This window comes from Staurois parvus, unplaced genomic scaffold (assembly GCF_062004578.1).
Source record: "Staurois parvus isolate SC_StPar_1 unplaced genomic scaffold, SC_StPar_1.0 ptg000147l, whole genome shotgun sequence".
Lineage (NCBI taxonomy): Eukaryota > Metazoa > Chordata > Amphibia > Anura > Ranidae > Staurois > Staurois parvus.
The window spans coordinates 14,938,924-14,952,747 of record NW_028317943.1 but is presented as its reverse complement, the minus strand read 5'-3'; positions in this window follow the sequence as shown (position 1 = coordinate 14,952,747).

Below are 13,824 nucleotides of genomic sequence, written 5' to 3'. Positions count from 1 at the left end.
CGAAATATTTGGAAGCCTTTTAGGAATGCTGGGATGCAGTTCCTCTTATGGTTTGCCTAATCGCCTCGAGAGCAGTCATTTGGGTGCTTGGATGGTTAGTCGTTTGTTCTAACCTAGTTAGTTGTGGCAGTTGTATACAATAATCTGTAAACCTCTTGAACAAGCCCAAGAATTGGCAAAACGTTGAGTTAGAATTGTTGCACTGGTGTTTTTGGGCCACATGGATTTCCTTGTAGGTTTTAATTGTACAACCACAAATCTGTTGTTGGTTTTTAATATGTGTAATTTTGTAATAATTCAAATTTGAATGCTTTTATAAATGTTTTACTTTTTGGCACCTACAAAATTCCTTTTTTCATTTATTTTTGGTGTTTCCTAAAACACCTAGTCTACAACCACCTGAGCTACCACGTCACTGGTAACCTTCCTGACCTATTTCAGTCTGGATTTCACCTGCAACACTCCACAGAAACAGCCCTCCTAATACTTTAATGACTTACTATCTGCTAAAACCAATGGTCACAATGTTGTACATTTACTCTTGGACCTTTCTGCTGTCTTTGATACAGACTGCTTCTGAGAAAAATTAAATTCCTTGGCTTCTGAGACTATGCTCTCCTCTTACCTAACTCACTGCACCTTTGATGTCACGTCCAACCAGGGGCGGACTGACCATTTGGAAACTCGGGCACTGCCCGAGGGCCCAGGGTCAGTAGGGGGCCCCATGAGCTGCCCCTGGTACCTTTTTCATAGGCTTTTTTGAGTTTGGGCAAGGATACAGGGGCCCCATGATCCCCTGGGGTCAGTAGGGGGCCCCCATGAGGTGCCCCTGGTACCTTTTTCATAGGCTTTTTTGAGTTTGGGCAAGGACACGGGGGCACCATGATCCCCTATTGCCCAGGGGCCCCATGAGTTGTTAGTCTGCCCCTGCGTACAACTCTATATTCCCCTTTTTCTTACTGTAGGGGTCCCCCAAGATTCTGTTCTTGGATCCCTTACATTTTCTATTTATCACTGAGTCAGCTGATAGCCTTCCACGGCTTCCAACACAATTTATATGTTGACAACAACCAAATCGATTTCTCTATTCCTCTGCTCATGCCATCAGTCTCCTCGTGCAACTCCGATTTACTAACTGAACAGAAGAGACACACCCCCTTAACTCTGGGACCAAGCTGAGGCTGTCGGTCACAGGCTGTGTGCTGGAGCTCCCTCCCCTGTCACCTTTTTTTCTCTTGGTGTCAAGAATACTTGTAAGAAGTGACTCATGCAGATAGCAGAGAAATGAAGCAGAAGACAGAAATGCCACTTAGTGGTCTGGATGGAGACAAGTACACACTATAGGTGGATTTGCTTTGTTCATATTTCATGTTTACAACCACTTTAAGCTGTGGACATGTGATCATCCAGGGCTGGGTCCTTCTCTCAGTTTTCATCTTAGATGGGTCCTTCTTTCTTTGTATATATCACTGCCTACATGATCTGGACAATTCCCAATGGCTGGCCAGAAGAAGACTGACATCAGACTGACAGAACAGGCTGCTGAGGGTTAATATGCAATACTGGACTAGTGGTCCCCAGAGGCCAAAGAGGAATCAGCAAAGGACCAGAATGGGGGGAATTGGGTGAGTATAATTGTCCCAAACAGGTATGAAGAACTGCTGGCAGGATGGGTTAGAAGGCGGTGGGAGGGAAAGGAAAAAAATTGATTTCGACCAGAGTTCGTTTTTAAAATCCTTGCAATGTACAAATATCACGAGGGTATTTTTTTCTTTCCAACAAAATGTCAAGCTCCACCCTTATCTGATTTCTTGGAAAAACAACCACAGCTGCTTGAAATATTAGATGAATATACACATCCAAAACTATAGAAATTTTTTTAAACACGCTGGCAGTGCTTCCATTTAAAGAATCCTAGATGCAGAGGATAATCTTATGCCCTCCATCAAAAGTGAAATGAAGGCTGCTAGGAAAATTAGACCTCACACTGCATTACAGAGGTCGATATGCACTTTAAGTCACTACTGTGAGGATATCCACTCCTAAAACAAGCAAATTCAATTGTAAAACACCAGTGGCGACAGTCTAGAGTTGATCTCATTGAAGAAAAAAATATAATGGTAACTACAAAATTCATGCAACGAAATTACGTCAGTTGCTCTGCAATACATGTTTTGCCCAAAAGGGCATCATCAGAAGCGTCACTCCATTTATACAGCTAAATGATCCTCTGCTACAAATACCGAGATCTTCTATGCAGTTATTAAGCCTCTGCCAATATATTGCAGAGCAGCTGCGTGTGTATTCATTCAAAGATTGAATGCCACCACATACAGTAAAAAGCAGATCTGCAGCAGCCTGTGCAGTAATAACAATAACTGATACATTCAAAAGTGGTCCACGCAGAAAAGCAATAGTCATTGTATAGAAACAATACAATAGCAGTCCAAACATTTCTCCTGACAATTAATAGTTGCTTTACAAAATGGTAAACAGCAGACATAACAATAATACTCCATACATGCATAAAATATCAAACACTCATAAAATGCATAATAATAGTTTGCGGGAAAACAATATCGGGAATCAGGCTGTGGTTGTTTTTCAAGAATTCAGTTAAAGATGAATTCCAGGTGTGGCAAATTTTACATAGTTACATTGGTCCAGCTTGAATGTATGTGCCATACCTGTGGAAAATAATATCTTGTGGAGTTGGCCACACACTGATTGAAATGTGCCTGGTTCTTGCTAGGACTAGATGAATTTTAATCAGTATGTGTGTTATGATCCGCCAGGTGGTGCCTCAGGCTGCCAACTGACAGACCTACTCAGAGCGTGGGGTCTAAGCCCGGGCTGTGCTTTCACCAGAGCCCCTGATGGTGGGGATGGACTTGAAACAGTCCCGGGCCAGGTCACGACCTCCGAGCAGGCCCACCAGTGGCTGAGGAGACCTTGGGGACAGGTACCGGGAGAGCCAGATATGAAGAGGATGGCGGCCCCAGCAGGGTAGTAACGGATCGTGGGCCCGTGAGGGTAAGCGGGGTACAGAATCGGTAGGCGAAGAGTAGTCGGGTCACTCGCAGGGTCAGCAGGGAAGTCAATCCGTAGAATGGTCAGGGCAATCCGGGTCAAACGCAGGAGCAGGCAGAGTAGTCAGGACAATCCGGGTCAATCACAGGAGCAGGCAGAATAGTCAGGGCAATCCGGGTCAATCACAGGAGCAGGCAGAGTAGTCAGGACAATCCGGGTCAATCACAGGAGCAGGCAGAATAGTCAGGGCAATCCGGGTCAATCACAGGGGCAGGCAGCGTAGTCAGGGTCAATCGGGGTCACTAGACAGGTGCAGGAACTCAGGATCACAGGAAGACCTTGCGGCAATCTGTGACAGTGCAGGGCATCTTTAAATAGTGCGCCCTGCACTGTCATTGGCCGGCTAGGACGCGCCCCCGGCTGTCATTGGACGCCTGAGGCGCGCCCGCGGCACCTAGTGCGCATGCGCGGCGTCCTGTCAGCTGCGGCTCGCCGGGACCTAGTGCCTGTGTCTCGGCGCGATCTGCCGCCAATGCGCATGCGCGGTGGACAGAGCCGCGATCGTGGACCACGGAGCCGCGATCCCTGACAATGTGGCTGTCCCTGCTCAACAGAAGTCAACTGTTTGATCAACTTCTGTCAAAGGGACATGCTGGAAAGTATTTGTCCATCAGCGACTGCAGCCACTAATTAGTGTATTGTGACATTGGCAGATCTCATCAGAATGTGTCAAAATTTCAAAAGCTGGTTCACTCAGAATCTCGTGCACTTCTACATGGAAACCAATCAGCTTCCAGGTTTTATTGCTAAAGCTTAATTGAACAAGTTTAGGTTAGAAGCTGATTGGCTACCATGCACAGGTGCACCAGAGTGAACAAGCTTGGTTCACATCTGTGCAGGTGGTGCCACTGGAGGACCAGCAGAAATACCTGCAGCCACACCACCCACACAGAGGAATGCGGGACCCATGGGTGGGTGCCATTAATTTCAATAGCACGTACTGCAAATTGCAACTGTACTGGGAACCCCGTGCGGGGTGCGATTTCCGAAGAAGTGCAGGAACTTCTTTCCTGCGTGTCCCAGGGCACGGGAGTCCATTCAAATGAATGGGCTTTCGTGCCCGCACAAATTGTGGCCCACAGGGCTGCACATATGTGAACCTGGCCTTAATATCCCCCGCAATGTCCTGGTAAGGGAATTCCTCCATCCACCTTGTTTGTGTGGATGGAGGAATCTGAGGGAAAAAAAAACTTTTTATGGTCAGTCTAAGTCTCCTAGGTGAGGTGCACCAGATAAAGACACTTGATATTAGAATTCAGGAGCATCTTTGTATTGATAAAATCAGTTCTTCACAACAGCTGTCAGTTGGACACAAAGAAATTTGTAAAAATGGCAAATCCAAAGAATTACCTTACAATACAAGGTAATATGCACTGGTATGCATTGTCTGTTGGCCATTATGGGTGTCATACACACCTCAGTACTCCTTACATTTGAGTTCTAATAATAGTAGACACACTATAGATGTATTGTGTGTGTGTATATATATATCTATATGTATATACACACTCACTCACTCTGTATTGCCAAACGTATTGGGTCGTCTGCCTTTACACGTACATGAACTTTAATGGCATCCCAGTCTTAGTCCGTAGGGTTCAATATTGAGTTGGCCCAACCTTTGCAGCTATAACAGCTTCAACTCTTCAGGGAAGGCTGTCCACAAGGTTTAGGAGTGTGTCTATGGGAATGTTTGATCATTCTTCCAGAAGCGCATTTGTGAGATCAGGCTCTGATGTTGGACAAGAAGGCCTGGGTCGTGGTCTCTACTCTAATTCATCCCAAAGGTGTGTTCTCTTGGGTTGGGATCAGGACTCTGTGCAGGTCAGTCAAGTTCCTCCACCCCAAACTCGCTCATCCATGGTCTTATGGACCTTGCTTTGTGCATTGGTGCGCAGTCATTCTGGAACAGGAAGGGGCCATCCCCAAACTGTTCCCACAAAGTTTGGAGCATGAAATTGTCCAAAATGTCTTGGTATGCTGACGCCTTAAGAGTTCCCTTCATTGGAACTAAGGGGCCAAGCCCAACCCCTGAAAAACAACCCCACATCATAATTTCCCCTCCACCAAACTTTACACTTGACACAATGCAGTCAGGCAAGTACTGTTTTCCGGGCAACCGCCAAACCCAGACACATCCATCAGATTGCCAGACAACAAAGAAGCAAGATTGGTCACTCCAGAGAACACTGAGTCCAGTTGCGGCGTGCTTTACACCACTGCATCCAATGCTTTGCATTGCATGTGGTGATGTAAGGCTTGGATGTAGCTGCTCGGCCATGGAAACCCATTCCATGAAGCTCTGTGTGCACTGTTGTGCTAATCTGAAGGCCACATGAAGTTTGACTATTGACTCTGCAGACAGTTGGCGACTTCTGTGCACTGTGCGTTTCGGCATGCTCTTACCCCACTCTGTCATTTTGTGTGACCTACCACTTCATGGCTGAGTTGCCGTTGTTCCCAGTTGCTTCCACTTTGTTATAATACCACTAACAGTTGACCGTGGAATATTTAGTAGCAAGGAAATTTCACAGATGGACAACCTATCACGGTACCACGCTTGAATTCACTGAGCCCCTGATAGCGACCCAATCTTTCACAAATGTTTGTAAAAGCAGTCTGCCTGCCTAGGTGCTTGATTTGATACACCTGTGGCCATGGAGGGGATTATATATATATATATATATATATATATATATATATATATATATTAAAGCTCAGGGGTATATCACCCCGGGGATCATGTGCAACAGCAGTTTTCTTTGAAACATAAGTCTTTATTGAATTTTTTTTTAAGGTAAACAGATTATAGCTGCCAGCAGCATAACAAAATTTAGGAAAACACAACGCAAAAATCTGCTTATCTTCAATGCAAACAAAAATATCAGACAAGTAAAGTTCATATAAGGACTTTACCCCAGTGCCTCCAGCTTCAGATGTTTGTCAGCATGCAGCCAGGTCTCCTCTCAACTCCTAGTCCACCCCCTAGCACTAGGAGCTTGCTGCCTTATGTGCTGCTTCTTGGAGGCTGCTTAACCCTGTACGGACCAGAGTTCCCATAGTCAGGAGTGAAGGTCCTTTTCCCACCCCAATGTCACTCCAGACCTCAAGAATTCTGGGTCCCAAATAAGCCACTAGCAATGCCAAGAGGACTGCAAGTCAGTCCTCTCCTTTACTTGACTAGCCCAGAATTCCTCACCCATCAAGGATGAGACCCCTGAGTACCCAAAACATTTCCCTTGAAGGGACCACAACCCAAATATTTGTGCCACACCCTTCTAGCACTCATCCTTGGCATTCAGTACAATATACACACAGTATATGTATTGTTTTCATTGGTGATGTCTAAATTATTAGGGTATATTCAAAACTGAATTTTGGTGCATTGTGGGTACAGTGCGTTAGAAGAGAAAAAACAAAACTACTTGCTGTAGCCTTGGTGGGGTTTATGTCAAAGTACATCCTTTGATATGAGTGAGTAGCAAGGGATATAAAAAACACAGCAGAACACCTTAAACTGTGTAAAAGTAGGCCAAAAAAAAAAAAAAACTTTAGCCAGTTAATCTTTCAGTGTCACAATGGTAGAACATCATGTGTTCATGACTACAAACAAATTCACATTTTACTAGGCTCATTTAATTCCCACAAGCCTTGGGACTCACTGTTCACAAATGTCAAATACGATTTGTGCTAGTAGTCTTTTGTGCATGTGTTGTTTTCTATGAATTAGGTTTGTTTTAGTGTCTTGTTAAAGCATACATAAAGGCTCTGATTGTTCTTTTAAGAATATGGAGGATCCATTTTGCCCCATTAACTCAGATTAGATGGTATATAAACTGTGCATACGATTTGTGATGTAGCAGTGGCTTATGTATGTACTTTGAACACAAAATAATAATGCTTGGATCCTAATACTCTGGGAATATCTGCTCCAGTAGTTTCCATCTATACATGGTTAGACTATATTTTGTGCAGATATATAATCTGTGTATGGGTGTGCTATTGAGCAATTGCCATACCTGAATCAGGGTGATCAATTCACCAACATATAACACTTATTGTATTTTCATTAGAGTACATTGTTTGCCTTTTTTAAAGATCACATTTCTTTTAGCACCAGCTTTGTTATATGGATCAGCTGAATTCATAGAACACACAAAATTATTATGTTATCACTCTGTAAAACAGTTGTACAGCAAAAAAAAATCTTACTGTAAATTTTAGTGGAAGGAAAGCATAAAGTTATTGTGCTCTCACTTTTTTTTGCTAATTGTTCAAAATTACTTTTTTGCAAGCTTTCTCAATGGTCATGTGACTGCAACCTTTCAGTTTCATACTGTCCTTTGCAGTGGGTGTGAGCGAGCATAAGTGGTGTTGGGGATGTCACTTGCAAGTGCCAGAAATTTTAGTTGATGGCACCCATTTCTGCACTTTCCAATGCTGCCATTACTCAGAAATGAAGAACAATGGAACTGGTTGTGATATGGAAACTGTGCAAGTGGAACCTGTCTAGTTTCAGCAGTGACAACACTAGAAGAAGATACACAACAGTGTCAAGAGACACAACTGTAATCCAGTGCCTACAGCAAAAAGGAAAGGGTGGCAATGGTGTGGATAATTCCACAGTCACATGACAGTGTTGAAACTCTTTCGCTGGAAGCGTCCTGTAGTCTATTTTACTGGTCATTGGTTATGAAGAAGGAGATTGTAACTAAATGTGGAAATGTTTAACATTCATATAATGAGATTTATGATTTTGACCGGGCATTTACTTTAAAATACAGATAGCTGATAACTCTGCAGTGCCTAGGATGACAAGAATAAGGTCCATTTGAAGTGGTGAAAAATTAGTGAGATAACATCTTTCACGAATAAAGGCTTTCAGTGGTTAAATTGCGGTTTTATTTAAAGTGGTTGTAAATCCTTACATATACCCAGTGAAGTGACTGGCCTCAGGTGATGCACTGAGATTAAACTACTCCTGCTATATAAGTTGTACCTGTTTATTTGCAACCATTTGTCCTGTACATCCTTGTAAATCTCAGAGATGAAAAACATTTTTCATTGAATTGCAAAGCAGGGGGCAGGAAGCTGCAGTTACACACTGAACAAGAGATCTGAGAGCTGATTGGAGGAAATGGTCCCCCCCCCCCCTCACACAGGAACAGAGCCGCAGCTGTCAATCAGCGCAAACTCCCTCCACTGTCACCTTTTTTTCTCTTGGTGTCAGGAAAACGTGTCAGAAGTGACTCATGCAGATAGCAGAGGAACTAGACAGCAGAGAGATATGACACTTGGGGGTTTATTTACTAAAGCTGGAGAGTCCAAAATCAGACTCACTTCTGCATAGAAGCTTCCAGGTTTCATTGCCAAAGCTTCATTGAACAAGCTGAGGTTAGAAGCTGATTGGTTTCTATGCAGAAGGGAGTCTGATTTTGGACTCTCCAGCTTTAGTAAATAAACCCCTTGGTGCTTTGGAGAGAGGCAAGTAAACACTACAGAAAAAATGTGTTTTGTTCCAATTTCATGTCTGAGATTTACAACCACTTTTAAGCAAAATAACAATTGCACATCCTACCAATATTTATACTTTAGAACTCACCATTGTGAAGAGAAAATAATGCAATGACACACTGATAGCAGTTAAAGTATTGTCTGCATCTTAGTCAATTGATACTGATTAACAATGAATGCCATGGGTTAGTTTACTCTTTACTTTTGGAGTGCATTTATGAAAATCCTGGTGAGAGGAGCTGGCCGGAGTGTAGGATGAGGGTTAAATTCATTAAAAAGAAGTTTAAGTTTGACAACTTCTATCATGATCTTGCCTTTGTTTTTGTGTTGATTACTTTAATAAACTGATGAAAATGAGTCAAAGAATGCAACGCTTGAACAAATGAATTTCTTTTTTTCTTTATTTGGTTTTACTTAAGTGGTGTTTGCTGGTATACATGAGCCCATTAAATAAATGCTGTAAACCTGAAGAAGTTCTTTTTCTTTTGTGCCTTCTCCACTTTGGTCTTTTCAAACACTTTTTTGTAAATTAAATGCTGAAGTGGTAGCCTGCTTTAATGAAGAGGTGATTGATGCAGGAGACACAAGCTTTCAAGATGTGATTTTCCTGACACAAGTGCTACTTGACTGGATGGGTCTGCATGGATTTCAAACATGATGGCACTAGCATTGTCCACTGCATAATACAACCAGGATTATACATACTGTATCAGTGATATTTTTCTTTGTGCTGTATTCACTATAAGAGGAATAAGGCCTGATTGATTGAAAGATAGCAATAGCTTTAGCTTTGTTCTTCTTTCAATCTATTAATCTTTGAAAAAGATAACTTTTGACATTACTTCTATTATTTTAATTGTGATAAACTGAAAACTTACAATAAAATGAAGTTCTACATATTACAAAGACTATACCAGTTTTTAAACAGGAATAAGGGGTTATCTGGCGCACTGACAGAAAACAGTCCAAGTATGTTTATAGGCTTTCAGTACATAGATGAAGTCCTATAAAAGTCCAAATGTGCCCAGATGCTTGAGCTGCAGCTGGTGGAAGAGTTAGAAGGAACTCTGCATGTGGATAAATATGAGGAGAAGCAGTGCCTTCTAAGTGTAGCATAAAAGCACTGACTTTATTAAGTAACAAAAATGGTAACTCACAAAAGTCAGTAACAAAAGTTGGTTGGAAACATGAGGTTTTCAACCTAGGACTTGAGAGATCAATGCTGGAAGCTGGATATCCCTGTTTTATATGTAAGTTTCTATTAAAATCTGTTCCTTTTTATGGATCCTGCTTAAAAGAGCCTTTCTTTACTCCTATGAGGAAATACCCTTGAGAATGAAGGATTGAGAGATACGGGCTTTCTATGTCAGCTTATGCCTGAAAATATTGGAAGAGGGTAATAGTATTTGGTATCATCTGTGGCTGGAGTTTAAAGGGTACTAGTACCTAGTATCACTATTCACTTGTGGTTGGAGTGATCACGGTTTTTCACATTTTTGGTTTTTATTTAATTTTGATTTTTGATTTTATTTTGTTATTTTGGTTTATGTGGATTGATATATAATTAATTCATTTTGCACAATTTTGATGTGGATTTTGTGTTGTGCACAGAGTGAAGTATATAAGCTTATATTTTAAGGGTAATACACTATGAATTTTTCTTTTTCTTTTTCTTTGAGGTCATCACGGAGTATTTAGGATCGTTCACTGGACTTATAAGAAAATAATTTTTGAAATATTTTTGGAACTTGGACACTTTGGGTTGATTAATATATTTTTTTATATATATTTTATATTCTATTTATTTGAAATTATGTGTGGATTTATTTAAACACATTCTGATATTTATATCAGTGGGAGTTGTTCTGGGAAATTGTATATGTATATCACAAAAGGTTTTATTATACAGTAACAAAAGCGCTTTTCTAGGTAACACCTCTGCAGTGTGTCGGTCTAGCCCCGCTGACCTCACTACTTCCGCATCTGGTATTGACATCACTTCTGCCTCCCTAGGGGATCAGGACCAACCAGGAAATGCTGGAAGCCACCAGCACAGCCAAGGGCTGAACTTGGATTCACCACAGTGGGACCAGCAGGACCAGACCAACATACTGCAGCAGTGTTACCTAGATGAGTCATTTCTGACTTTTGTGAGTTGCCATTTTTGCTGCTGAATAAAGTTAGTGCTTTTATGTTACACTTAGAAGGTGCTGCTTCTCTTATTAAACTAGTTTCTAAGAATTCATTGAGTGTCCAGTAAAACATAAAGCAGAGATATGATATAAATACTGCTAATGTAGATGTTATGTTCATTCAGCATGTTTCTTGGAACAAAGATAATGCAAATAATTTCTTCACATGAACATATACATTATATTGCCAAAAGTATTGGGACGCCTTCCTTTACATGTACATGAACTTTATTGGCATCCCAGTCTTAGTCCGTAGGGTTCAATATTGAGGTGGCCCACCCTTTGCAGCTGTCCACAAGGTTTAGGAGTGTCCACTCTTATTCATCCCAAAGGTGTTCTGTCGAGTTGAGGTCAGAACTCTGTGCAGGCCAGTCAAGTTTCTCCACCCCAAAGTTGCTCATCCATGTCTTTATGGATCTTGATTTGTGTATTGGTGCACAGTCATGTTGGAACAGGAAGGGGCCATCCCCAAACTGTTCCCACAAAGTTGGGAGCATGAAATTGTCCAAAATGTCTTGGCATGCTGATGCCTTAAGAGTTCCTTTCACTAAAACTACGAACCCCTGAAAAATAACCCCACACCATAATCCCCCCTCCACCAGACTTTATACTTGGCACAATGCAGTCATGCAAGCATTGTTTTCCTGGCAACCGCCAAACCCAGACACATCCATCAGATTGCCAGACAGAGAAGCATAATTGGTCACTCCAGAGACCAAGTCTCCACTGCTCTAGAGTCCAGTGGCGGCGTGCTTTACACCAATGCATCTGATACCTTGCATTGCACTTGGTGATGTAAGGCTTGGATGCAGCTGCTTGACTATGGAAACTCATTCCTGGAAGCTCTCTACACACTGTTGTTGTGCTAATCTGAAGGTCACACCAAGTTTGGAGGTCTATTGACTCTGATAACAGTTGGCGACGTCTGCACACTGTGCAATTCAGCATGTGCTGAACCCACTCTGTCATTTCACGTGGTCTATCACTTCGTAGCTGAGTTACTGTTCCCAGTTGCTTCCACTTTGATGTAATACCATGGAATATTTAGCAGCAAGGAAATTTCACGGGTGGGCTTATTGCACAGGTGGAAACCTATCATGGTACGACTCTTGAATTCCCTGAGATCCTGGAAGCGATTCATTCTTTCACAAATGTTTGTAGAAGCAGTCTTCATGTTTAGGTGCTTGATGTTATACACCTGTGGCCATGGAAGTGATTAGAACATCTAAATCCAATGATTTTTAGGGGTGTCCCAATACTTTTGGCAATATAGTGTGTGTATGTATATATAAATATATATATATATATATATATATTATACATTTTGATGTGTACTTGTGCTTCAGATAAGACCCCCACTTTTGGAAATGTAGTGCATCAAGAGGAGATGCAGGTAATACCCTATATGTGGGATTTCACTACTCAGTAAGGAAGCCTAGACCAACCCCTGACCTGGGCTGTGCTGACATAGGAGGATTACTGAATAAGCCATGAGTAGACACAGCTTGCTGAGTGGAAGAAGTAAAGCATGCATACGGTGGTGACAATGCTTCAGAGGCTTTATGAGCCCGCATACTCTTGCCACCAATGACAAGGAAGGTTTTACTTTTTGTGTTTACTGACACTTTACAGTGTGGGTTTAAACAAAGCCTCTATTGGCAGACCTAGATAAGTGCTTACCTGCTGCTGGTAGTTTAAGTCTGCTAGAAGCCGATGCACTCCAGGGTTTCCTCCATTGTGCTTTTTGGATGCACTCTTTTTTTTAATTTATAAATATTTATTAGGTTTCAATCAGATATAATTAACAAACATTTCTTCATAAAATAATCATTATATTCCTCATGATTTATTTAATTCCCACAACCCGAATCCCCCCCAAAGCCCCTCCCCGCCCACGCCTATCCCAGTATCCCCCCTCCCCCCTCCATCCCGCTCTGCCGTTTCTTTTCAAATCCAAAAGAGAGAGAAAGAATAGATAAACATATAGCACTATCCCCTTTTTTTTTTTTTTTTTTTTTTTTCCTAAAACTTATTTCTAAAAATCATTGTTCATCAAGAGTTCTTGTCTAAATACTTCCCATTTTCCCCACTTTTTATGATATATCTCCATCCCCTCTATGTGTGTATAATAAAGTCTTTCCATCTCACATAACTGATTCGTTCTGATCAACCAATCTTCTTCCGTCGGGACCTCCCTTTTTTTCCAGAACTTAGGAATCAAGCTTTTAGCTGCACTCAGAAAGTGCCAAATCCCTGAGTCCTTATATGATCTTACTGTGAGCTCAGATATATGAAGGAGACATAACTCTGGGTCCAATCCAACATCAATCTTAGTAATTTTCCTCATTAAATGGACAATTTTCCCCCAGAACACCTGTATCTTTGAACATTCCCACCAAATGTGAAATAGTGTACCTACTTCACCACAACCTCTCCAACATAGTGGAGAGTTCTCCCTACTCATCTTGTGCTCCACACTCGGTGCAATGTGCCATCTAACTAAACACTTATAATTTAATTCCACTTCTCTCATACTAATATTTTCGTGAATTAATCTAAGCATTTTCCTCTGTTGCTCCTCACTGATCTCCCTCCCCATATCTTTTCCCCATTTCTCTATATAAATTAATTTTGTGTCAGTGTCTAGTGCCGTTAAGATTCTATATATTTTAGCAACCCCATGTCTCCCATCTCCCCGTGTGTCTAATAGATTTTCAAATAGATTCCAATCCTTTTTTGTTCTCACCGGTTTTGGGAGACTCTCAAAAAAGTGTTTTAATTGATGGTATCGAACCTCGTCCATTCTACTAAAAACCTCTCCCTTTAATTTCACCATCTCTCTATAAGATCCTAATTCCTCGCCCACCATTATATCTCTCAGTTGCGCATCCTGTTTAATAATCCAATTCCCCATGATTTCTTCCTTCCCCGGTGCAAAGTAATCTGTATTTTTAAGTGGCATTAACTGTGAATTAAAAACCCAGCCCCTTTGTCTGTGTAACATCTGCCAAACTTTTAAAACAATAGA